General features: G+C 39.2%; 1 protein-coding gene and 1 non-coding gene across 2 annotated transcripts in view; one reads left to right on the top strand and one right to left on the bottom strand.

The window, feature by feature from the left end:
• The window catches only part of ASIP (agouti signaling protein), a 104,257-nt gene that overhangs the window by 21,733 nt on the left and 57,747 nt on the right, over positions 1-24,777 (top strand). The window contains exon 4 of the transcript XR_003236718.2: positions 2,316-2,392. The gene's annotated coding sequence lies outside the window, so the exon portion shown is untranslated. The remainder of the gene's footprint in view (positions 1-2,315; positions 2,393-24,777) is intronic.
• On the bottom strand, positions 2,233-2,335 carry LOC112928274 (U6 spliceosomal RNA). Its single transcript, XR_003236721.1, has one exon. It is a non-coding gene; the product is annotated as a U6 spliceosomal RNA (small nuclear RNA).

Here is a 24,777-nt window from a genome sequence, read left to right as displayed (position 1 = left end):
AGTCATTAATTCATTGAGGACTAGAAACGTGATTTTCTAATCCTTCCTTTTTTATTTATTTTCTGAAATACTTTTGTAAAAAGATGCTTTCAAAAATAAATTTACTTCCCCAGTGGTATAGTTCATAAAAGACAGGCAGGAAAAACACTTGATTCGTTTCCTTTATTTGCCAGTATTCAGGATAATCAATTGGTTCCCTAATCATACTCCAAATATTACTAGTTTTTTTTTAAGATTTTATTTATTTATCTGACACAAAGAGAGAGAGAGAGTGCAAGCAGGAGAGTGGGAGAGGGAGAAGCAGGCTCCCTACTGAGCAGGGAGCGCAATGCAGGGCTCAATGCCGGACCCTGGGATCATGACCTGAGCTGAAGGCAGATGCTTAACCAACTGAGCCACCCAGGCGCTCTGCCAGCTTTTTAAAAAATATCATTATGAGCTCAATGATTTAAGCATTTTTAATCAAGCGTATTGCATTGTATGTATTACTTATGGTGATATTCTATGTGTCCCATTTTTGCTCATAGAGAGCTTCTTTAAGTTGTTTCTTGAGTCCTTTTGGCATGACCAGTAGTCTTCGGGTTTTTGTTGTTGATTTTGTTTTGTTTTAAGATTTTATTTATTTATTTATTCATGAGAGACACAGGGAGAGAGGCAGAGATACAGGCAGAGGGAGAAGCAGGCCCCTGTAGGGAGCCTGATACAACACTCAATCCCAGAACCCCAGGATCACGCCCAAGGCACAACCACTGAACCACCCAGATGCCCCAACCAGTAGTCTTTGATGCCTTTCTTGCCAGATGGTATAACAAAATGTTCTAGATTCACCTTGTACTTTTCTAGAACCAGATCTATAATCAACTATTTCTCTAAGATATCATAGTTTATTTTATTGGGAAATGGTATTTTAAGATTACAATCTGGGCATTAGGGATTCTTTTTTTTTTTTTTTAGGATTTATTTTATTTATTTATTAGAGCACGCACACAGAGAGGAGGAAGCAGACTCCCTGCTGAGTGGAGAGCCCGACATGGGGCTTGATCCCAGGATGCTGAGATCATGACCTGAGCTGAAGGCAGACAACCAACTGACTGAGCCACCCAAGCACCCCTGGGCATTAGGGATTCTTATTACTACTGGGTAGATCATTGTTTCCAGATCTTCTCTAGTCGTGTTAATATCTTCCCTTAGTTTTGATAATTTCACTTTAATGTGTCTAGGTATGGACTTAGGTTTATTAATATGCTCAGTATCCATTATGCTTCCTACATCTGAGGTTTTTGTTTACTATACCAATTTTGAAAAATGTTTAATTTCATTAGAAATTCCAATCAGTTTTCTAAAATGGTTGCATAATTTTGCACTCCCATTCACAATGTACGAGCATTCCAGTGATTCTATATATTCATCAGTGATTGGTATTGTCAATTTAATTGTAGCCAATCTGGCAAACATGTAGTGATATCTCATTTTGGTTCTTATTTACATTACCTACATCAGTAATGTTGTTAATAAGTACCTTTTCATATATTTGTTGGCCATTTGGATATCTTCTATGACATTTTCAGACTTTGTGCTGTTTTTCTTTCTTTTTTTTTGTGCTGTTTTTCAATTGAGTTTTTGTTTCTCTTTTTTAAGTAGATTAGTAGAAATGCTTTATATTATGAAAAGTTCAGAAATAACAGAAGTAAAACCAGTGAATTATTGAAGTATAGTAAATAATAAAAGTTTATTGTGCATATACCAGAAACACAGTTTGCAAACCGGGAGCACTGAAACCAAAGCATGGAATGAAGCTCAGGGGTGTATAAAGTAGCTTATATAGTGAGAAAGCAGTGACTGTTTATTCTTCACAGTGGCTGGTTATAATATTAGATTTTTTTAATGACAGAAAATTGATTAGTGGTTACCTTATCTCAATCTTGAGAAATAGTTTAAGTTTTGCTTATGATTTTTGAAGGCATAAGCAAGAAATAACCCAGGTCAAGTTAATCTTGTAAAATAAGCTAAATTAAGCTCTGTGGTATGATTAAACTGGTTTTGTCTGCTCAGAGAATTTTCAGGGCTGGTCTCCCATTGGTTTATGGTTTTAAAAATCTTTTTTAAGATTTAATTGTATTTCACCTAATATTTCAGCATCCATAAAACTGAATTACCCTCAAAATAGAATGTTTCATATGATCATTATTTTTTGTTCATTTGCTGTTTGTTCATTTCATTAAAAGTCTTAAAAAATATATGGAGCACTTCATGAATTTGCATGTCATCCTTGTGCAGGGGCCATGTTAATCTTCTCTGTATCATTTCAATTTTAGCATATGTACTGCCAAAGCAAGCCCTGATCTCCCATTTTTTATTTTGCTGCATATTCTGGATACAAGTCCTTTAACAGGTATGTGTTTTGGAAATGTTTTTTTCCTAGTCTGTGGCTTGCCTTTTCACTTTCCTAATAGTTTCTGTTGATGAGCTCATTGGACTGAATCTTGCTTATTGTGGGATATTTCACTGTACATTTTGTAATTTTTAAGAGCTCATTTTTGGCAGGCCTTTCTTTATCTGTGTGATCTAAGTTGAGATTGTCCTCTCTGGAGAGGCTTAGTATTTGCTCTTGTTAAATGCTCAATATTGGACCTGTTTTTTACCTTAATATTTGGCTTTAAGGTCCTAAAGACATGCAGTTAGGGTAAATGTGATCTCAAACCTAAGTGAGGGTGGGTCTGTTGTTACAAATTCTTGAGGGAGACTTTTTTTCATGCAGAGCAAGGCTAAAACAGATATACTTTCTTGTTATTTCTCTGTTAATGTGAAAGAACTCTGGTTCATTCCTTGACTAAAGGTCCCAGTTTTTCCTGAGCATCCTGCTTCATTTTCTGTTCATGTGTCTTTTAAAACACATGAACAGATCCTTGATTAACAAGGTAAGCAATCTCCTCTACTTTACATCTATAGGATCAGTTCATGTTCATCCCATAGTTTTAGTTCCTTTTTTTTTTTTTTTTTTTTTTTTGGTTCCAGGACTTGGGGGCTGGGGAGGAAGAGTCCCTGGACTTTTACTTTCATAGGAGCTCAAATGTATATTTAAAATAATGTTCATGGGGGGATGCCTAGGTGGCTCGGCCAGTTGGGTAGCTGCCTTCGGCTCAGGTCATGATCTCAAGGTCCTGGGATTAAGCCCTGTGTCAGACTCCCTGCTCTGCGTGGAGTCTGCTTCTCCATTTGCCCTTCCCTGCTGCTTGTGTACTCTCTCTCTCTCTCTCTCTCTCTCTCTCTCCCCCAAATAAATAAATAATTTTTTTTAAAAAAAGTTAAAATAAAGGGTACCTGAGTGGCTCAGTGGTTGAATGTCTGCCTTTGGCTCAGGTTGTGATCCTGGGGTCCTAGGATTGAGTCTCACATCGAGTTCCCTGCAGGGAGTCTGCTTCTCCTTCTGCCTATGCCTCCGCTTCTGTCTGTCTCTCTCTCTCTCTCTCTTTCTCTTTCTCTCTCTCTTTCTCTCATGAATAAATAAAATCTTTTTTTTTAAAGTTAAAATAAAATAAAGTTATGTTCATAGAAGGAGCTTGGGAAGATAGCAGAGTAGGAGGACCTTAAGTTCACCTCCACCCACATTTACAACTAGATATTACTAACATCTGTGTAAATAAACTGGAGAGCAATCTGAAGACTGGTAGAACAAACTCCACAACTAAATGTAGAGAAGAAACTGCGCCCAAGAGGTTAAGAAGGACAGAAATGGTAGTCAGGAGCTCCCCTCAGGAGGGAAGGAGCTGTGGCATGGAAAGGGGAAAGAAACAATCCCTTGCACCAGGGAGCCCACACAGAAAAGATGAATTCCTGTAACATAAGGCTTTGAAAACTAAAGGGGCTGAATTATGTGAGTTTGTATAACCAGTGGGACTTGGAACCTGGAGCTTTAGAAGTCAGCTGGCTCAGCATTGGGCAAGCCAGGAGGGTAAGTGGTTGCTGCGACCCCACCTTAAAGAGATAGCAGTCTATAGAGAAACAACATAGAAGTGATCATTTACACAATGCCTAGAGCATATGGGAAGAAATCTGTTTATACTGATTTCAGACTGTGTTGGGGGACTTCTCTGGGACCAAAGGAGTTGTCAGATGCCATTTTCCTCCCCTACCCCCAGCATGAACACAGAGCCACTTGCAGGAGGCTACACTGCACAGACACTTGCTACCTGACCTGCTAGCGATGTGCCCCACCCATGTGTTCTCCTGAGGACTTGCCCACTCCAAGCCTACTGGCCTCAGCCCTGGGCTAAGTGCAAATTTTAATGTGTGTGCACCCTGCGCACATGGTGTGTGTACCCCAGCCACCACCACACACTGCACCCCAGACCACCACAGCCACTGTGCTTCAGGGGACTGGCTTAGGACTATTGACTCAGTACAAATTTTCTAATACTCTTGCCCTGCTCCTGAACCCTGCTGCAGTCATGCTCCTTCAGAGCTGGCCTGCTCAGTTCTCATTAACACCACAGAGAGCAAGCACAGCCCACAACAGGCAGAAAGTCAGCACAGATATCTGAACTGAAAGAAAAAGCAACTCGGACACAAGAGACACAAGCAACACATATAGGAGACTCCTCTGAAGTGCCAGGTTCTGGTGAACAGGGGACACTGCACTGCAGGGCACTACAGGATCTCTTCTTCATTAAGCCACTACTTTCAAGAGCAAAGGATATAGCTGACTTACCTAACAGAAAAAAACACACAGAGGCAGACAAAATGAGACAGAGGAATGTGTCCCAAATGAAACTACAGGACAAAATCATATCAGGAGATCTAAGTGAAACAGAAATAGGTAATATGCCTGATAAAGAATTTAAAGTAATGATCATAAAGATACTCATTAGACTTCAGACAAGAGTGGAAGACATCAGTGAGACCCTTAACAAAGACATAAAAAAGAACATATCAGAGATGAAGAACTCAATAAGTGAAATTAAAAATACACACGGTGAAATAATAATAGGCTACAGGAAGTAGGGGAATATATAAGTGACCTGAAGGATAGAGTAATGAAAAGCAATCAAGATGAACAGGTGAGAAACAAACAAATGGGAATAGACTTAGAGAACTCAGTGACTCCATCAAGCATAATAACATTCACATTATAGGGATCTCAGAAGGAGAAGAGAGAGAAAGGTGAGCAGAAAATATTTGAAGAGATAATAGCTGAAAACTTCCTGAATCTGGGGAGGGAAACAGAGATCCAGATTCAGGAGGCACAGAGATCCCATAACAAATTCAACCCAAAGAGAGCCACACCAGGATACATAGTAATTATAGTGGCAAAAAATAGTGGTAAAGAAAAATAAATAAATACATAAAATAAAATAGTGATAAAGAATTTTAAACGTTACAAAAAAAAAAAAAAGACAGTAACATACAAAGGAAACCCCATATGGCTATCAGCTGATTTTTCAGCAGAAATTTTGCAGGTCCTAAGAGAGTGGCACAATATATTCAAAGTGTTGAAAGGGAAAAATCAGCAACCAAGAGTAATCTATCCAGCAAGTCTATCATTTAGAATAGAGGAGAGATAAAGAGTTTTCCAGACAAACAAAAGTTAAAAGAATTCATAATCACTAAACCAGCCCTACAAGAATGCTAAGGGGACTCTGTGAGTGCAAAGGAAAAGCCATAAGTAAGGAAAACAAGAAGCATAAAAGAAAAAAAAAAGTATATCTGTATGAATCAGCCAAGAGAAGTGTGGAATAAAAAGATGTAAAATATGATACCAAATATCTGAAACATGGAGGAGAGAGGAGTAAATAATGAGTTCAAAATTAGGTGACTATCAGGTTAACATAGACTGCAGAAGATGTTATATATAACTGTATGGTAACCACAAATCAAAAAACAGAAATAGGTGGGGATCCCTGGGTGGCGCAGCGGTTTGGCGCCTGCCTTTGGCCCAGGGCGCGATCCTGGAGACCCGGGATCGAGTCCCACATCAGGCTCCTGGTGCATGGAGCCTGCTTCTCCCTCCGCCTGTGTCTCTGCCTCTCTCTCTCTCTCTGTGACTATCATAAATAAATTTAAAAAAAATTTAAAAAAAAACAGAAATAGGTACGCAAAAAATGGAGTAAGGAATCCAAATATTTTGCTAAAGAAAGCCAACTAATCATAAGAGAAGAGAGCAAGAGAAGGAACAGAGAGGAACTAGGAAAACAACCATTAAAGTAACAAAATGCCAATAAATACACACATATCAAGAATTGCATCTGAATGTAAATGGACTAAATGCTCCAATCAAAAGACATAGGATGGGACACCTGGGTGGCTCAGCAGCTGAGTGTCTGCCTTCAGCTCAGGGCATGATCCCAGGGTCCAGGATTGAGTCCTGCATTGGGATCCTTGGGAGGAGCCTGCTTCTCCCTCTGCCTGTGTCTCTACCTCTCTCTCTCTCTCTGTCTCTCATGAAAAAATAAATAAAGAAGAAAAGACATAGGGTGATGGAATGGATAAGAAAATAAGAATCTATATGCTGCTTATTAGAGACTCATTTCAGACCTAAAGTCAACTCCAGATTGAAAATGAGGGGATCGAGAAACATTTATCATGCAAATGGAAGTGAAAAGAAAGCCAGAGTAGCAATACTTGTATAGTAAAAATAGACTTTAAAACAAAGAAGGACAGTATATAATCATAAACAGTACAATCCAACAAGAAGATACAACAATTGTAAATATTTACACACCCAACATGGGAGCATCCAAATACATAAAGCAGTTAATGATGAACATAAACTAATCAATAGTAATACAATAATAGCAGGGGACTTTAACACCCTACTTTGATCAATGGACAGATTATCCAAACAGAAAATCAGCAAGGAAACAGTAGCACTTTTTTTAAAGATTTTATTTATTTATTTATTTATTTATTTATTTATTTATTTATTTATTTATGAGAGACAGAGAGAGAGAAGCAGAGACATAGGCAGAGGAATAAGCCGGCTCCCTGCGGGGAGCTCAGTGCAGAACTTGACCCCAGGACCCCAGGATCACGACCTGAGCCAAAGGCAGATGCTCATCCACTGAGCCATCCAGGTGCCCTGGAAACAGTAGCTTTGAAGGACACCTTGGACCAGATGGATCTAACAGTTATATTCAGAACATTCCATCCTAATACAGCAGAATATACATTCTTTTCAAGTGTACATGAAACATTATCTAGAATAGATCATATATTAGGCCACACACCAAGTCTCAACAAATTGAAAAAGATCCAAGTCATACCATATATCTTTTCTGACCACAATGCTATGAAACTAGAAATCAATTACAAAAAACAAACAAACAAACCTGGAAAGTGCATAGACAGATGGAGGTTAAATAACATGCTACTAAACAAAGAATGAGTCAACCAAGAAGTAAAAAACAAAAAAAAACAAAAAAAAAACATGGAGACAAATTAAAATGTTACGTGAAAATGAGAACACAATGGACTAAAATCTTTGGGATGCAGCAATGCTATTCTAAGAGGGAAGGTTATAGCAATACAGGCATACCTCGAGAAGCAAGAAAATCCCCAAATAAATAATCTAACCTGACATCTAATGGAACTAGAAAAAGAACAGCAAACAAAACCCAAAACTAATAGATGAAACAATAAATATTAGAGCAGAAATAAGCAAAATAGGAACTAAAAAAAAAAAAAAAAAAAAAAAAACCACAGTAGAACAGAACAATGAAACCAGGAGTCAGTTCTTTGAAAAGATCAACAATATCAATGAGCCTTTAGCCAGACTCATAAAAAAAAGAGGATGCAAATAAATAAAATCAGAAATGAAAGGTGAGGGCAGCCCCAGTGGCTTAGTGGTTTAGTGCCGCCTTCAGCCCAGGGCGTGATCTTGGAGACCTGGGATCGAGTCCCACGTCAGGCTCCCTGCATGGAGCCTGCTTCCCCCTCTGCCTGTGGCTCTGCCTCTCTCTCTCTCTCTGTATGTCTCTAATAAATAAATAAAATGTTAAAAAAAAATGAAAGGTGAGAAATAACAACTCACACCACAGAAATATAAAAGATTGTAAGAATATTATGAAAAATTAAGGGTAGCCCAGGTGGCTCAGGAGTTTAATGCCACCTTCAGCCCAAGGCCTGATCCTGGAGACCCGGGATCGAGTCTCACGTCGGGCTCCCTGCATGGAGCCTGCTTCTGCCTTTGCCTGTGTCTCTGCCTTTCTCTCTCTCTCTCTCTCCCTCTCTCTCTCTGTGTCTCTCATAAATAATAAATAAAATCTTTTATAAAAAAGAATATTATAGGGATCCCTGGGTGGCGCAGTGGTTTGGCGCCTGCCTTTGGCCCGGGGCGCGATCCTGGAGACCCGGGATCGAATCCCACATCGGGCTCCCGGTGAATGGAGCCTGCTTCTCCCTCCGCCTGTGTCTCTGCCTCTCTCTCTCTCTCTCTGTGACTATCATAAATAAATAAAAAATTAAAAAAAAATTTAAAAAGAATATTATGAAAAATTATATGCCAAGAAATTGGACAACCTAGAAGAATTGGGTAAATTCCTAGAAACATATAACCACCCAAAAGTGAATTGGAAAGAAATAGAAAATTTGAACAGACTGATTACCAGCAATGAAATTGAATCAGTAATCAAAAACCTCCCAGCAGGGGCACCTGGGTGGCTCAGTGGTTGAGCATCTGCTTTCAGCTCAGGTCATGATCCTGGAGTCCTAGGATAGAGTCCCACATTGGGCTCCCCGCAGGGAGTCTGCTTCTCCCTCTGCCTATGTCTCTGCCTCTCTCTCTGTGTCTTTCATGAATAAATAAATCTTAAAAAAAAAAAAAACTCCCAGAAGACAAAAGTCTAGGGCCACTTGGAATTGGAATTCACAGGTGAATTCTACCAAAAAAATTGTTTTAAGATTTTATTTATTTATTCATGACAGAGAGAGAGAGAGCGGCAGAGGGAGAAGTAGGCTCCATGCAGGGAGCCCAACATGGGACTTGATCCTGGGTCTCCAGGACCACACCCCTGCTGAAGGTGGCCCTAAACCACTGGACCACCAGGGCTGCCCCTACCAAACATTTAAAGAACAGTTAGTATCTATTCTTCTCAAACTATTGCAAAAAAATAGGAAAGGAAAGAAAGCTTCCTAATTCATCCTATGAAGCCAAAAGTACACTGATTCCAAAACCAGATAAAGACACTACAAAAAAAGAAAATGACAGGCCAATATATTCGATGAACATAGATGCAAAAATCCTCAACAAAGTATTAGCAAACCAAACCCAACAACACATTAAAAAAATCAATCACCACTGTCAAGTGGGATTTATTCCTGGGATGCAAAGGTGGTTCAATATTCACAAGTCAGTCAGTGTGATACATCACACCAATAAAAGAAGGGATAAAGACCATATGATCATTTTAATAGATGCAGAAAAAGCATTTGGCAAAGTACAATATCCAATCATGATAAAAAGCCTCAACAATAACAACAACAAAAAAAACCCTCAACAAAGTAGCATTAGAGGGAATACACTTCAACATAATAAAGGCCATATATGAATACCCACAGCTATCATAATTCTCCATGGTGAAAAACAGAGTGTTTCTCCTAAGGTCAGGAACAAGACAGGAATGTTCACTCTTATCACTGTTATTCAATATTGTACTGGAAATCCTAGCCACAGCAATCAGACAAAAGGAAGGAATAGAAGGCATCCAAATTGATAAGGAAGAAGTAAAACTTTCACTCTTTGTAGACATGATACTATACATAGAAAACCCCAAAGACCCCACTAAAAAACTACTAGAACTGATAAATGAATTCAGTAAGGTTGCAGGATACAAAATCAATGTACAGAAATCCATGTTATTTTTAGATACTAATAAGTAACAGAAAGATAAATTTAAAAAACAATCCCATTTACAATTTCACCAAAGAAAATAAAATACCTAGGAATAAACTTAACTAAGGAGGTGAAAGACCTGTACTCTGAAAACTATAAAACACCCTAAACTTATTTTGATGGAAGAAACTTCTTCAAACCTCCCCTTTGAAAAAAAAAAAACCTCCCCTGTGGAGTTAAGAGTCTAGAAGAGGAGTCCATGTACTAACAAATGAAAGTGTCCACACACTATTCCACACAAATATGTGTCTGTTGTATGTGCAGAGAAAAGGATGTCCTAACGATACATGCTACCTAAAGCAACCTAGAAAGGGAGCGCAGGTAATGCTGGACCTGAGCCCTAAGAGAAAATCTGTTCACCTGCTGAATTAATAGGGACAGGGGGGTTGCATGTGTAAAGATTCAGAAGTGGGAAGACAGTTTGGAATATATAGGAAACTGCAATTAATTTGAGATACCAAAACATAATACAGGAGAGGAACACAATGAGACAGGACTGCAGGTACAGTCAGAGGTCTGACTAAAGAGGAGTTGGGGATCCAAGGATCTTGGGTTTAGTACTGAAAGATCAACATTTTGACTATTATCATAGCAGCTCTGCCCTTATATATTTTTTTAATCTCACCTTTTTCTTTTTCTTTTTTTTTAATCTCACCTTTTTCAAGGCATAATTTATATATAGTAAAGTACACATCTTGGTGACTTGACAAATATATAACTTCTATAACTACCACTACTCAATCTATAGAATTTTACTATTCTCAAAATTCTTTTGTGCCCCCTTCTCAGGAGCATCCAAAAAATTTCAAAAAAATTCTTTGTGCCCCCTTCTCAGGAGCATCCACTATAGATTTCTTTCACTATAAATTAGGATCTTTTCTAAAGTTTTAATTAAATAGAATCACATAATATATGCTTTTGTGTCCAGCTCCTTTTGTTCAGCATGATGTTTTGAGATTCACCCATGTTATTATTTATAAAAGTAGTTAATCTTTTTTATTGCTGAGATTTCATTTATATCCCACAATTTGTTTATGTAGTCACATATTGGTAGACATTTGAATACTTTCCAGTTTCTGGCTATTACAAAGCTGCTGTATATATTTGTGTATAGGGTTTTGTTTTTTTTTTCTCAGAAGAAAGATAATCTTTTTTTCCCTTTGGGATGTAAAACTGAGACTATGTAAGCTTGAAGATGCTGCACCTTTCTCCCCTGGTGGCATAGAGGAAGTCCTTCTATGATAGAAGAGATTAAGAAAAATGCATAGGGAGAAATGGGAACAGGGGGAGAGAGAAAGAGAATCCCTACATACTCCAGGAATTACTTATGCCTGATAGGAACACACACATTTAGACAGAATTGGAACTTGTCAGAACCTAATAAAGAAGGAAATGGAGGCTAGAGAAGGACACAGTGGAGACAACTGAAATTCATTAATCATGTTCTCAATGTCCTGAATTCCATAGTGTCAGCCTTTTCTTTGAAATTAGACATGAAAACTGCCAGCCAGAGGCCTTGACACAGAGGGATAAATCGACTTCTCACTGTGAAGTAAGGAGATCACTAAGACAGGGGAGGTGTTTCCCTACCACTCTCCTCTCCACCCATCCTCAATTCAGTAAACAGATATGTATATATTTTTAAGATTGATTGATTGATTTGAGAGAAGTAGGGGGAAGGGGAGAGGAAGAGGGAGAGAGAGAATTTCTAGTAGGCTCCCTGCTGAGCACAGAGCCCAACATGGAGTTCATTGCATAACCCTGAGATCATGACCCAAGCTAAAATCAAGTCAGATACTCAATCAACTGAGCCACCCAAGTGCCCCTCAACAGATATGTATTAACATCTGCCTGTGAATGGACTAGTATGATGGAGTTTGGGGACATAAATACACACTCTCTCCCTTCACAAGACCTCACATTAGTAAAGGAGGGATAACTTCAGCCTAGAAGTGAGGGCAGTAAGGAGCCAAATCTTAGAGAATAAAATGAAAAAGAGATAAGAGTGCTACAGGCAGAGGTATAGAGACAAGAAACATTTAGTGTTCTAGAGTATATGGTCAAAGGGGAGTAGCCAGAAATAATGCTGGAGAAGGAGTTGGGTCATAAAGGATCCTGAATGCCACACCAAAAAGTTTCCATTTTATGTTGTAGGCATTGGGAAGTTGTATTCATTTTTGAAAGATGCCATAACAGGGACGACTGGGTGGTTCAGTGGTTTAGCACCTGCCTTAGGCCCAGGGTGTGATCCTGGGGACCTGGGATCAAATGCCGCATTGGGCTCCCTGCATGGAGCCTGCTTCTCTTTCTGTGTCTCTCATGAATAAATGGATAAAATCTTTTAAAAAAGAGAGAGAGAGAGATGCCATAACAAAGTACCACAGACTGGGGGACTTAAACAACAGGAAGTTTATTTTCTCACAATTCTAGAGGCTAGAGGTCCAAGATCAAGGTATTGACAGGTTTGGTTTCTTCTGAGACCTTTCTTTGGCTTGCAGTTGGCTGTCTTTCCCCTCTCTGTCTTCATATGGTCCTCCCTCTACTTGTGTTTGTGTCTAAATTTCTCACTTAAAAAGAATATTTCATTTATCTATTTGACAGAGAACAAGCAGGAGGAGAGGGGGAAAATAGGCCCCCCACTGAGCAGGGAGCCCGAGGCAGGGCTCATTCCCAGGGCCCCAGGATTATAACCTTAGCTGAAGGCAGAGGCCCAACTGACTGAGCCATTCAGGTACCCCTAAATTTCCCCGTTTTGTAAGGATATAAGTCAGATTGCATTAGGGCCTAATTTTAACTTAATTACTTCTTTAAAGACCTGTCTCAAATACAGTCATATTCAGAGGTACTAGAGGTTAGTATTTCAACATGTGAATTTTAAGGGACAGAATTCAGCCCTTAAGAAGCCATTGAAAGATTTTAAGTAGAGAAGGGCATGAACATGGGCAGCCCAGGTGGCTCAGCGGTTTAGCGCTGCCTTCAGCCCAGGGCCTGATCCTGGAGACTAGGGATCGAGTCCCACGTCAGTCCCACAGGCTTCTCCCTCTGCCTGTGTCTCTGCCTCTCTCTCTGTGTGTGTCTCTCATTAATAAATAAATACAATCTTTAAAAAAGAGAGAGAGAAGGGCATGAACAGATCTCTACTTCAGCAACGTTACTGGTAATAGTATGGAAGATGGACTGAAGAAGGATAAGACTATAAAGGTATAAAAGCTTATTAGGGGGGATCCCTGGGTGGCGCAGCGGTTTGGTGCCTGCCTTTGGCCCAGGGCGCGATCCTGGAGACCCGGGATCGAGTCCCGCGTCGGGCTCCCAGTGCATGGAGTCTGCTTCTCCCTCTGCCTGTATCTCTGCCTTGTCTCTGCCTCTCTCTCTCTCTGTGTGTGACTATCATAAATAAATAATAATAATAAATTAAAAAATAAAAATAAAAAAAAATAAAAGCTTATTAGGAGGCTTTGGAGTTATCCCAACAAGAGTTGATAAGGGCTTGAATTAGAGAGCCTACTTTCAGACTGCTATTCAGTTAGAAGACAGATTACCTGTGGATAGAGTGGCCTGTGAGTAGTTGATGACTCTTCCCACTAGGACAAATTCTACTATGTAAGATGTTTATGCACATAAGCTTTGAAGGAGAAGGGTAGGTAGAATGAGGCAGTAGGAAGTTCCATAAAGGATTCCTCAACCATATGGGTTTATAAGGTTCCCTAAGTTTGGATCATATTTCTTTAATTGTTACTGTTTCTATTCCTATTCTTAACTCTTCTTATGCAGATTTATTTTTGATGTGGGAAAAAGACCAGAAGTTATAGAATTGAGGTCCTACTTGGAGTTGTAATTCTGGCAGTTACTAGGGGAGTAATCTTGGAAAAGTCATTTTATCACTCTGAACTTCAGTTTCCTTTTATGTAAAATGGAATGATAATAATATCTGGCTCACAGGTTTGTTGAAAGAATTAAATGAGATCATGCATGAAAAATATTTTCGAAAGAGCTGTACACTTGTTATTTATTCTACTTGGTACCCCTAAAGGATATTTTTATGTCTATAGGTGGGAGTGGGAAAAACAGAGTCTTTACAGAGCACAGTGATGGCTTTGATTTACTGAGTTATCTGCTATGAGCTTTAGATAGGAGCCCTAGAGTATCTTTCTTCTGGAAGAGAATCCCCAGGTCGTGGAGTTGTTGGGCAGCAGTTATACCAACATGTGAGAAAAATATGACTCTTCTCTGGGCTATTTGGATCTGATTACCAGGAAAGAAAAAAAATGCAGTTTGTTTTCAGCAAATGCTAGAATTTGGGGGACTTGTTTAATATCACTAAAACAAAGGGAAAGAAGCAAATGGACAAAAGCAGATAAAAAGAGGTGAGAGCCACAGAGGGAGTATGAAAACAAAACGCAAAATTAAAAAAAGAAACTAAAAAAGGAAAAAAACAAAGACTTTCCCCAAAATGTGTCTTACTTCAGATTTCTTATTCATGTTTCATTTCTTTAAGTAAAAGAACCTCAATCATAAGGAAAGGAAATATTCTTTTTAATATAATTTATGTATGTGTCTGGTCAATGTCAACTCATTAATAATACTATTGTTCGCAAGAAACAATTCCTGGAAATTTTGACTTGGGTTTTTAAATATATAATAATGAATATTTATGTGTATATACTTTCTACAGTGCAAACATAGAATATATATATCCCTTGATGTAAGATTTTATTTAACTTTTTTAAAAAAGGATGACTTACCCCAGGACAGAATTATGTCTCTGATAAATGTTTTGAAGTGAATAAAGTTTTAAAAACCAAAAAAATAAAAATAAAAAAGACTGTTTAGTTGATCAAATATAATGCTTCTAAAAACTATACTGCAGAGGGGAATGTTTCTTCAAAGAAGTCTGACATGTTTTCACATAAGAAAACTATACTTAAACTTGAAACTGAATACTAACAAGCTTCCCTGATAATCCACCAAGTTCTTATGAACTAGAAAACATGGCAAGAATTGGTTACCGGATGAGGAGCACCTGGGTGGCTTAGTCGGTTGAGCATCTGACCCTTGATCTTAGCTCAGGTCTTGATCTCAGATCTTCAGTTCAGGCCCCACACTGAGCTCCATGTTGGATGTGGAGCCTACTTTAAAAAAAAAAAAAAAGAAGAAGAATTGGTCACCAGATGAGATCAGGGATCCATTTGTCATTCATTCAAAGGTATATATTGAACATGGGGCTTTTTGTCGGGTGATAGGTATAGAGTGGTTGAATCAGGCATAATACTTGCTCTCATGGAGCTTACCTCTATGTGGGAGACCTAAACAGTAAATTTATAAAAATATAAGCAACATATAATTACAAATTGTGATAATTTTTATGAAAGAAAAGAACACAGTGCTATGGATGAGAATTACAGTGGAAACTTGAATGTGGATGACTGAGGAAATGACGTTTAAACTGAATCTCGAAGGATGAGTGAGAGTTAGTTCTGAAAAGAATGAAGAGGAAAGTAGTCTAGACAGAGGTAACAACATGTTTGTAGCCCTGAGATGAAGATTTCTTTGGGGGTTCATCAAAGCAGGCTTGTATGGCAGATCTTGGGAGTCTAGTGCAGGTAAAGCTCAGTAAAAAAAAAAAGATCCTCCTTTTGTTTTCCCATCCTTATAATTTATGTTGACTAATTGCTAAGTATCTTGGGTATGGTTCAAGGCTAAAATAACTGCTAACATTTGAAACAGAGGTACTCATGAGACCAGGGCTAATTCTATCTCTGGTGAGGACAAAGATTGGGAGTAGGGATCTAACTTAAGAATTGTTCTGTGCTGGCTCAGCCTATCAATATCAATGTTGTGGTCAGAAAAGCCTTCTGGTTCTTATTATGATTGCAAAATGCCCTTCAGAAACAACCATCAGGAAACTGAAAAAATTAAAGTTTATTACTTATAGAACCTGGAAATTGTACAGCACACCTAGGGCCACACAGGAAGGTTTTGCTTAGAGAGCATACTGGCTTGAGGTTCTGCTTTCATTGGGGTCTTCATGGGTAAGGGCTTAGAATTCACAGGCTCATGCATTCCTGGTGAATGTAAAACATAAGAATGGGAGTTTTTTTCTTTTTTACAAAATTTTTTAAAAGATTTTATTTATTCATAGAGACACACAGAGAGAGAGAGGCAGAGACACAGTCAGAGGGAGAAGCAGGCTCCATGCACGGAGCCCGACGTGGGACTGATCCCAGGTCTCCAAGGATCACGCCCTGGGCTGCAGGCAGCAATAAACTGCTGCGCCACCGGGGCTGCCCCAAGAATGGAAGTTTAAAGTGTAGGAAGAGAAAAAACAAGTGCTCCAAATGGTCAGTTGTCAGAATCAACCAAGATGTCTAAAACAAAAGAGCCTCAGTTTTGGGGATATAGAGACAGCTTGGCTTTTTATCTTGCTGTGTGGTTGGCAATGTGTTTAATCACAATAGCTGTCTTTTATTAATTATTATTATTATTATTATTATTGAAATATAGTTGACATACAATATAATAATAGTTTCCATTGTATAACATAGTGATTCAACAACTGCATATATTATGAAATGCTCACCTTTACCATATTTCCAATGCTGTACTTTCCATCCTTGTTTATTTTTTAACTGGAAGGTTGTACCTCTCAAATTCCTTTCATAGAAAAAAAAAAAACTAAGGCCAGTTTATGGAAGGCCTTGAATATTAGGCTAATGAGTTTTAAACATGGTTTGTAGACAATGAGTAGGTATCTGCTGTTTCTGATCCCTTCTTTTTTTTTAAAGATTTATTTGTTTATTTTAGAGAGAGAGAGCAAATGAGGAGAGGGAGGGGCAGAGGGAGAGAGAATCATGAAGTAAACTCCCCGCTGAGCCGGAAGCCCGACACAGGGCTCTCTATCCTAGGGCCCCCAAGACATGACCTGAGCCAAAATCAAGAGTCTGGCTACTTAAGTGAGTGAGCCACCCAGGTGCCCCTCTGATCCCTTCTTAAAATTTAGATTCTAAAGAACCACCAGCTTTCTTTATATCCCACCTTCTTCAACAAAACTAGAAAAGGTATTAATCTTTTTTTTAAAAAAAGATTTTATTTATTTATTCATGAGAGACACAGAGAGAGAGAGGCAGAGACATAGGCAGAGGGAGAAGCAGACTCCATGCAGAAAACCCAATGTGGGACTCGATCCAGGGATCTCCAGGATCATTCCCTGAGCCTAAAGCAGATGCCCAACCACTGAGCCACCCAGGCATCCTGAAAAGGTAATCTTTATACTTGGTGACTAATGACCTACACTTGAGGTTGCTTCTTTTAATATTTGCATTTTAGCCAGCTTCTGTAACTTTACACCTCTTCACCCCAATAGTGAGATCAGTGGCAAAAGAAATGTTAGAAATCAGAAAGTCAAACCATAAAATTCCACATTCACATTCTTCCCAGGTTGATCAAACTGGAACCCTCCAAACTAGTTCCCTAGAACCTCCAGGGTCAGAGAAACATGTGTCTTCCTATTCCTCTATATTTGTTGGTTCCTCTGCTTTCTGTGGCATGAGCAGTCTCCTCCAGGGCCCTGCCAGCTACTCCTCTGAGAGGAAAGCCTAGGAAAAGCTCTCCCTCTTCTGCCTTTATGTGTACTTTCCCTCCCTCTGTCCAAGTCTCCAGTGTCTATTTGGTGCTATTTTAATTAACATTTAATGACATATTCATTCCACAATCTTTTTTAGCTGGCATCCTGTAACAATATCTAGTTGCCACCTCTATTACCTAGACTAGTAGTAAGGAGATTTTTAAAAGAGCCTTGTTGGAATTAATCCATTTTCCATAGAGCACTATTACAGTACCCAATTAATTGGCAATTAATTATGAATGCAGTCATATGACTTCAGCTTAATACATGGATTTACACACACATCATGCTTTTATACTTATTTCTAAACAACCTCCTGTCCACTCTCAATTTATATCAGAACCCCACATGGAGCTCTTCTAGTCACAGTTAAAGTAGCAACTTCCCAACTATATTCCATTGCCATTTCTAACTTCTAGATTTAAATGCCCTCTACAGACCCCCTTGAACCCCAACTACTAACATACCACTTGGATTTTTTTCCTTTTTAAAATTTAGAATCAATTAATTAACATATTGTTTATTATTAGTTTCAGAAGTAGAGTTAAGTGAGTCATCAGTTCCATACAACACCCAGTGCTCATTACATCAAGTTCCCTCCTTAATGCCCATGACCCAGTTACACCATTCTCTCATCCATCCCACCTCTAACAACTAATGTACCACTTTGAAATCTGCCTGCAAAATGTCCAACGTACCATTTCCTTCCCTGTCATACAACTTAACACATGTGTTCCCACCATATTCAGGCCCTTTTCAAGTCTTCTTTACAACTTTTTCTAAGAAAGCTTCTATCACCTATGAAGCATAGAGCTTTATATATTCTGTTGTTCTTATTGTCATCTCCATTCAAATGTTAGGATAAATACCAGTTAGGACAAAAACCTAAAAGACAATTATATTTTAATTATCTTAACCCTAGACAGACTAAAATTAGTCACAACCCATACATAAATCATGTATAATTGGGAGAGAAAGGTCTAGTTTTAGCACAAGAAGAGAGGCAGCAGGGCAGCCCTGGTGGCTCAGTGGTTTAGCACCGCCTACAGCTCAGGGCGTGATCCTGGAGATCCAGGATGGAGTCCCACATCAGGCTCCCTGCATGGAGCCTGCTTCTCCCTCTGCCTGTGTCTCTCTCTCTCTCTCCTCTCTGTGTATTCTCATGAATAAATAAATAAAATCTTTTTTAAAAATCATGAAAAAAAAGAAGAGAGGCAGCAGAGAAAAGGATAGGATTTTTGTCACATCCCTAGATTTAAGCTTCTTTTGCTAAAACTTCATAAAAGCATATGTCAAGAGAATTTAGACCATGATTGTCCTGGAAGTTGACAGCAGGGCTGCACTTCATTCTGGGCGGCTCACATCTGGGAATTAACATTGGAAAAATGTCTTTGTCTTGTCCCTCTTCTTCCTCACAGACATCTGCTTTTGAAGGGAGATTTGAATGGTGTAAAGTTTCTAAGCAAATGGAGAAGGTCTAGAAACAAAACACTTCAAAGTGCAGATCATGGTTTTTTTTTTTTTTTTTTTTTTTTTCCTGATGTAGAGAATTCTATGAGATTTAAACTTTTTCCTCTCTGGAAGTTGGTACCAGTTTTCTCCCTTGTAGAAAAGCTGCAGCTCTTTAAAAAATGAAGAAATTCACTTTGACTAGAAAACATCTGAGGAGAGAACAGCTGGTCTTCAAGGTATGAAAAACATTTGTCAGATGTTCTTGTGCCTTCCTACAGGGTAACTGAGCATTTGACAATTTCCTTCTTCCTGCAGCTGAATCAGGTAGGCATTAAAACATCAAACATAGCCACCCTCCTCTCCCACCCCCCACCAAAAGAAGGCCTAATAGAAAAGTGGGGTTTTTTTTCTTGCTTTCTGAGCTGTCCTTGCTTGTCTTCCCTCCTCAGGCTTGCTGGAATTTGACTACTTTGGTGTTAAATATAGTGGGTGGATTATGGGAACTTTGAAGCTTCCACTATTTTAATTTCTTTTTTAAATTTGCTCAGATTGTAGCTGCTCTTCTATGCAAGAAAAGAAAAAGAAAAAAGTCTTTGGAAGAGTATGTTATTTGAAATGTATATTCATCATATTCTAGGAATAGTTTACATTTTCTCATACTTTACATTTCTCAAACTTTAATAATAAGTTTAAAATTAAAGAATTAATACACTTATATTTGTCAATAAAAATTATCACTGCCAAGCTACCAAAGATGTATAATGTTTTAGCTGAAAATAAGATATGCAAGAAAAATATTTTCTTCTTCTAACTCATATAATGAAATATGAAAATCAAATTGATGTCTCACAAATAAATAAAATCTTTAAAAGAAAAAAGAAAAGGGACACCTGAATGGCTTGGTGGTTGAGAGTCTGCCTTTGGCTCGGGTCGTGAACCCAGGGTCCTGGGGTCCTGGGATGGAGTCCCACATCAGGCTCCCTGCAGGGGCCCTGCTTCTCCCTCTGTTCATGCCTCTGCCTCTCTCTCTGTGTCTCATGAATAAATAAAATCTCTAAAAGAAAAAAAAAAAAAAGAAAATCAGATTGGTCCCTTAAGAAAGCAAGATTAGAATTAGACAAGGTTAGCATGTATAGATTTAGAAAGTAAATGTTTTAGGGCTAAAACAAGGTTAGCACTTGGTCAGTGCAAGCAAGGCAAGGATTCCAAAATAGAGCCTAGGCAACTTATTTATGTACTGAATTTTTTACCCTTCGCATTATTGGCTGTGCCCTACCCTTAAGACTTGATCTTTCTTTTCAGTCCTTTTAGTGTATGGGGTCTATTTCCTAAAGATATTCTAGAAATCCTAGTCAGACCCAGTTCTGTTAGCCTAACAATATGAGAACTCCAGCTCACTTCTTGAGCTTTCACCCCTTATGTTTCTTTTTTTTTTATTTTATTTAGTTATTCATGAGAGAGAGAGAGAGAGGCAGAGACACAGGCAGAGGGAGAAGCAGGCTTCATGCAGGGAGCCTGATGTGGGACTTGATCCTGGGACTCCAGGTTCACGCCCTGGGCAGAACACAGGTACTAAACCACTGAGCCACCCAGGGATCCCTGACCCCTTATGTTTCTTATCCTCCAGTCCCCTCTCTGAGATGATAAGCCCCTCTCCATCTTTCTGGATTTCAATTTTAGTTTTTCCTCTGAGGAAGCTTCTCTAACATTCCCTCTGTGCTACCAGTCAATTCTTCATACTTCACTCTATTTTAACACTTATCAAGCTGTATGTCGATCCTTGTTTATTAGACAGGGAATTCCCTCAGGGTAGAGGCTCTCATTCATATTTATGTCCCCAGATACTGGTATTTAAGTGTCCATTGAATGAATGAATGAATGAATGAATGAATGAATGAACAATCAATAAGTCAATGAAGGTCATTATACTAATGAAAAAAAAAACTTTCTCTAAGGTCACCAGTGACTTTCAAATTGCTAGAAGACAATTTTCTGTCCTTATCATACCTGACCTTTCTGGAACATTGGACACTATTGAATATTGTCTCCTTCTTGAAATTCCTCTTGTCTCTTGGCTTTAATGACAGGTCTTTCTTGACTCTCCTCGTCCTTCTCTTTGTTCCCTCAGTTTCCTTTACTGACTTCCTTCTCTGCAGCACTTTAAATATTAGAACACTCCATACTTCTATTTTCCACTCTCTTTTTTGTTTGTTTTCAGTATGTGCTCCCTGGATGACAGACTCTGTAGCTAGGGCACAGGGGTACAAGAGCAGCTGGCTCTAGGGCTCCCAAACAGACTAGGTTTGACCACTCACCACTGACAAAATCCAAAGGGTGAGACACAAATGGTGGTAAAACAAGAAAGGAATATTTCAGCGAGGCCAGCTCCAGGAATACAGCAGACTAATGTCTCCAAAGTGCTAAAAATACTTCCAGGTTTATATAAGGAAAATGTGAGACAGAAGACATTGGGTACCTGCAGGTGAGTGGTGAAGGTCAAGTTGATCTTTGTCTGGGTGTCAGTTATGGGCAGGAGTTTTGCTAGCTCAGGGCAGTCCTTATTGCTTGAGGGAATAGTTTTGGTTCCCATTAGGGGACACTTTGCCCTTGGGGTCTTTAGCCTGAATTAAGAGATCAGTTGGAGAGAAGAATTTAACCAATTAGAAAGTTTGTGGTCAAAATGGAAGTAGATGAAGTCCTCTTTCAACTCTATATTCATGCCTCTGAAATCTCCATCTCTAACTCATTTATTCCCTCTGAGCATGAGATGGATATATACAGCTATCTTTTTTTTTTTTTTTTAATTTATGATAGTCACAGAGAGAGAGAGAGAGGCAGAGACACAGGCGGAGGAAGAAGCAGGCTCCATGCACCGGGAGCCCGATGCGGGATTCGATCCCGGGTCTCCAGGATCGCGCCCTGGGCCAAAGGCAGGCGCCAAACCGCTGCGCCACCCAGGGATCCCTATACAGCTATCTATACCCATAAAGACCTCATCCTTAATTATACCCTAAACCAAGCTCTTTATCTCCCTTATCCTGTCCAGCTCCCAGTCCATGTTTTTGTTCATGAATCCCCCAACTTGGGAATGACACCACAATTCAGACTGTCAGCATTCTCCATTCCTTCCTTTCTAATTGTGTATCAAGTCTTGTTCGTTTTATTTCCATGGTATGTTTTGACCCTAAATCCTGCTATTGGAGAGAGCCCACGTGGAGCTCAGCAATCTCCCTGAATTAAGAAGATGGAGCTAGAGATCCAGGGTAGCCAAACCAGCTAGAATTCACAGAGCAGAATTCTGAGAAGAGAAGAGGGCTGCACAAAGATAGAGCACTCCAAAGATCTACAGAGAATCTCCCTTGAGTCTTCAGCTAAATTCTGATTAGAAGGAAACTACCTGAGGCTGGGTAAAGTACCATGGGAAAAGAACAAAGAATAATCCTGATTCTGATTGTAGGGAAGAAGGATTTGCTCTCTGATGGAAATATGCTGCACACAAACACCCAGTGGTAAGGGAAAAAACCAAGATGTTAATACTAAATTATAATATTAACAACCATGTAACGGCTACTATAAGAGTACCCAATTTTACCTAGTAGAAGTCAGGAAATATGTGTTTTGAAAAAAAGTCTCAAACACTGGAGATACTGATTTAAGAGTCATCAATTTGTGTATGGGAACTGAAGCCCAGAGAGTGGGTGAACTCACATAAAGAGAGTGTATGAACTTACACTTAAAGAGAGTGAACTCACTTAAAGAGAAGTTGCAAGAAAATAGTGAAATCGTTGTTGTCATCATCATCACCATCATTATCATCCTAACCTTTACTGAGTGATTTTTACTATATGCTGGACATAGTACCAAGAAATTCATATGCATTATCTCATTTAAATTTCACAAAAGCCTTACAAGTTTAGGTGCTCTGGAACCTTTGGCAATGGTAACATTTAGAAGGCTGAGAGATTAAGATGCTTTCCATTAAGTGGATCTGAAAAGAGAGCCATCAGAGAAACAAAACAAGGAAAGAGTTGGGATCCCTGGGTGGCTCAGTGGTTTGACAACTGCCTTTGGCCCAGGGGTCCCGCGATTGAGTCCCACATTGGCCTCCCTGTTTGGAGCCTGCTTCTCCCTCTGCCTGTGTCTCTGCCTCTCTCCTCTCTCTGTCTCTCATGAATAAATAAATAAAATCTTAAAAAAAAAAAAAAGGAAAGGGAAGATGTCATAGAAACCCAAGCAGAATCATGCTTGCAGAACCATGCTTTGGGAAGAGAGAGGTCAGCAATGCCACATTCTGCAAAGATACCAAGGAATCAGGGTGCCTGAGTGGGTTGAGCCTCCCTCCAACTCTTTATTTGGGCTTAGGTCATGATCTCAGGGTCATGAGATTGAGCTCTGCAATGAGGGTCAGGCTCCATACTCATGGATGCTTGAGATTCTCTCTCTCCCTCTGCCCTCTGCCTCCCTACCCCATCCACACTCATGCTCTCTCATACTCTCTTTCAAATAAATAAATCTCAAAAAAAAAAGAAAAGAAAAGAAAAGAAAGAAAGAAAAGAAAGGGGAGTGGTAGGGAAAGGGAGAAAAGAACAATAGAAAAGACAGACTGAAGAGCTTAGCCAAGTGTCTTATTTCCAGAAAGAAGGTAAGAATAGAAGAAAGAGAAAGGATGGGGCCAAGAGGTCTAGTGGAAGAGTAGGTCTTGAGCAGGGGGATGGACTCCTAGGTTGAAAGAAAGGAGAAGCAGAAGAAATAGAAGTTAGGGGAGTTTACTACTGAGGGTTATGTTTTGGTCTTAAAAGTAGAAGGCAAAGTCATCTGCTGCAAATTAGGTGGGCAGGGGGCTGGAAGAGAGCAAGGAAAGTTTGTGATGTTGGGCAATAACTACTTAAATTCAAAACAATGTATCTGATCTTCTGGAGACTCTCTGTGGAGACTTTAATCAGAGCTGAAAACAGCAGGAAATATATCCTAATAGCTTCTCTTCTTTTGCAAAAAACATGTACCCAGACTCTTTAGATGGATCCCTGCCTAATAAGATTTCGGTTATAGGGTTTTCTCTGTGGAGGGGGACAGGAAAAGGTGATATATAGAGGAGTAAAAATCATGAATATAGGTAGAGCAAAATCATGAATGAGTGTTGAGTTCTCTTTAACTTTTTGATACATATTGAGATGATTATATAGTTTTAAATTACATTAATAAATTTTCTTTTTTAATTTAAATTTTAGTTAGTTAACACAGAGCGCAATATTGGTTTCTGCAGTAGAATTCAGTGATTCGGGATCCCTGGGTGGTGCAGCGGTTTGGCGCCTGCCTTTGGCCCAGGGCGCGATCCTGGAGCCCCGGGATTGAATCCCACGTCAGGCTCCCGGTGCTTGGAGCCTGCTTCTCCCTCTGCCTATGTCTCTGCCTCTCTCTCTCTCTGTGTGACTATCATAAAAAAAATGAATTCAGTGATTCATCACTTACATATAACACCCAGTACTCATCACAAGTGCCCTCTTTAATATCCATCATATATCTAGTCCATCCCCCACTAACACATAAAGTTTCTAATGTGGAACCATTCCTGTGGTAATATCCTTCTTGATCATGAAATTGAATTTTATTTGTTTATATTTTATTTGGGATTTTTCACCTATGTTCATGGATAAGATTAGCTTGTAATTTTTTTTTAATTTTTATTTAATTATGATAGTCACAGAGAGAGAGAGAGAGAGAGAGAGAGAGAGGCAGAGACACAAACAGGCTCCATGCACCGGGAGCCTGACGTGGGATTCGATCCCGGGTCTCCAGGATCGCGCCCTGGGCCAAAGGC

Source organism: Vulpes vulpes, chromosome 14 (assembly GCF_048418805.1).
Source record: "Vulpes vulpes isolate BD-2025 chromosome 14, VulVul3, whole genome shotgun sequence".
NCBI classification, from domain to species: Eukaryota; Metazoa; Chordata; class Mammalia; order Carnivora; family Canidae; genus Vulpes; species Vulpes vulpes.
This window is presented reverse-complemented; position numbering and strand designations above follow the sequence as displayed.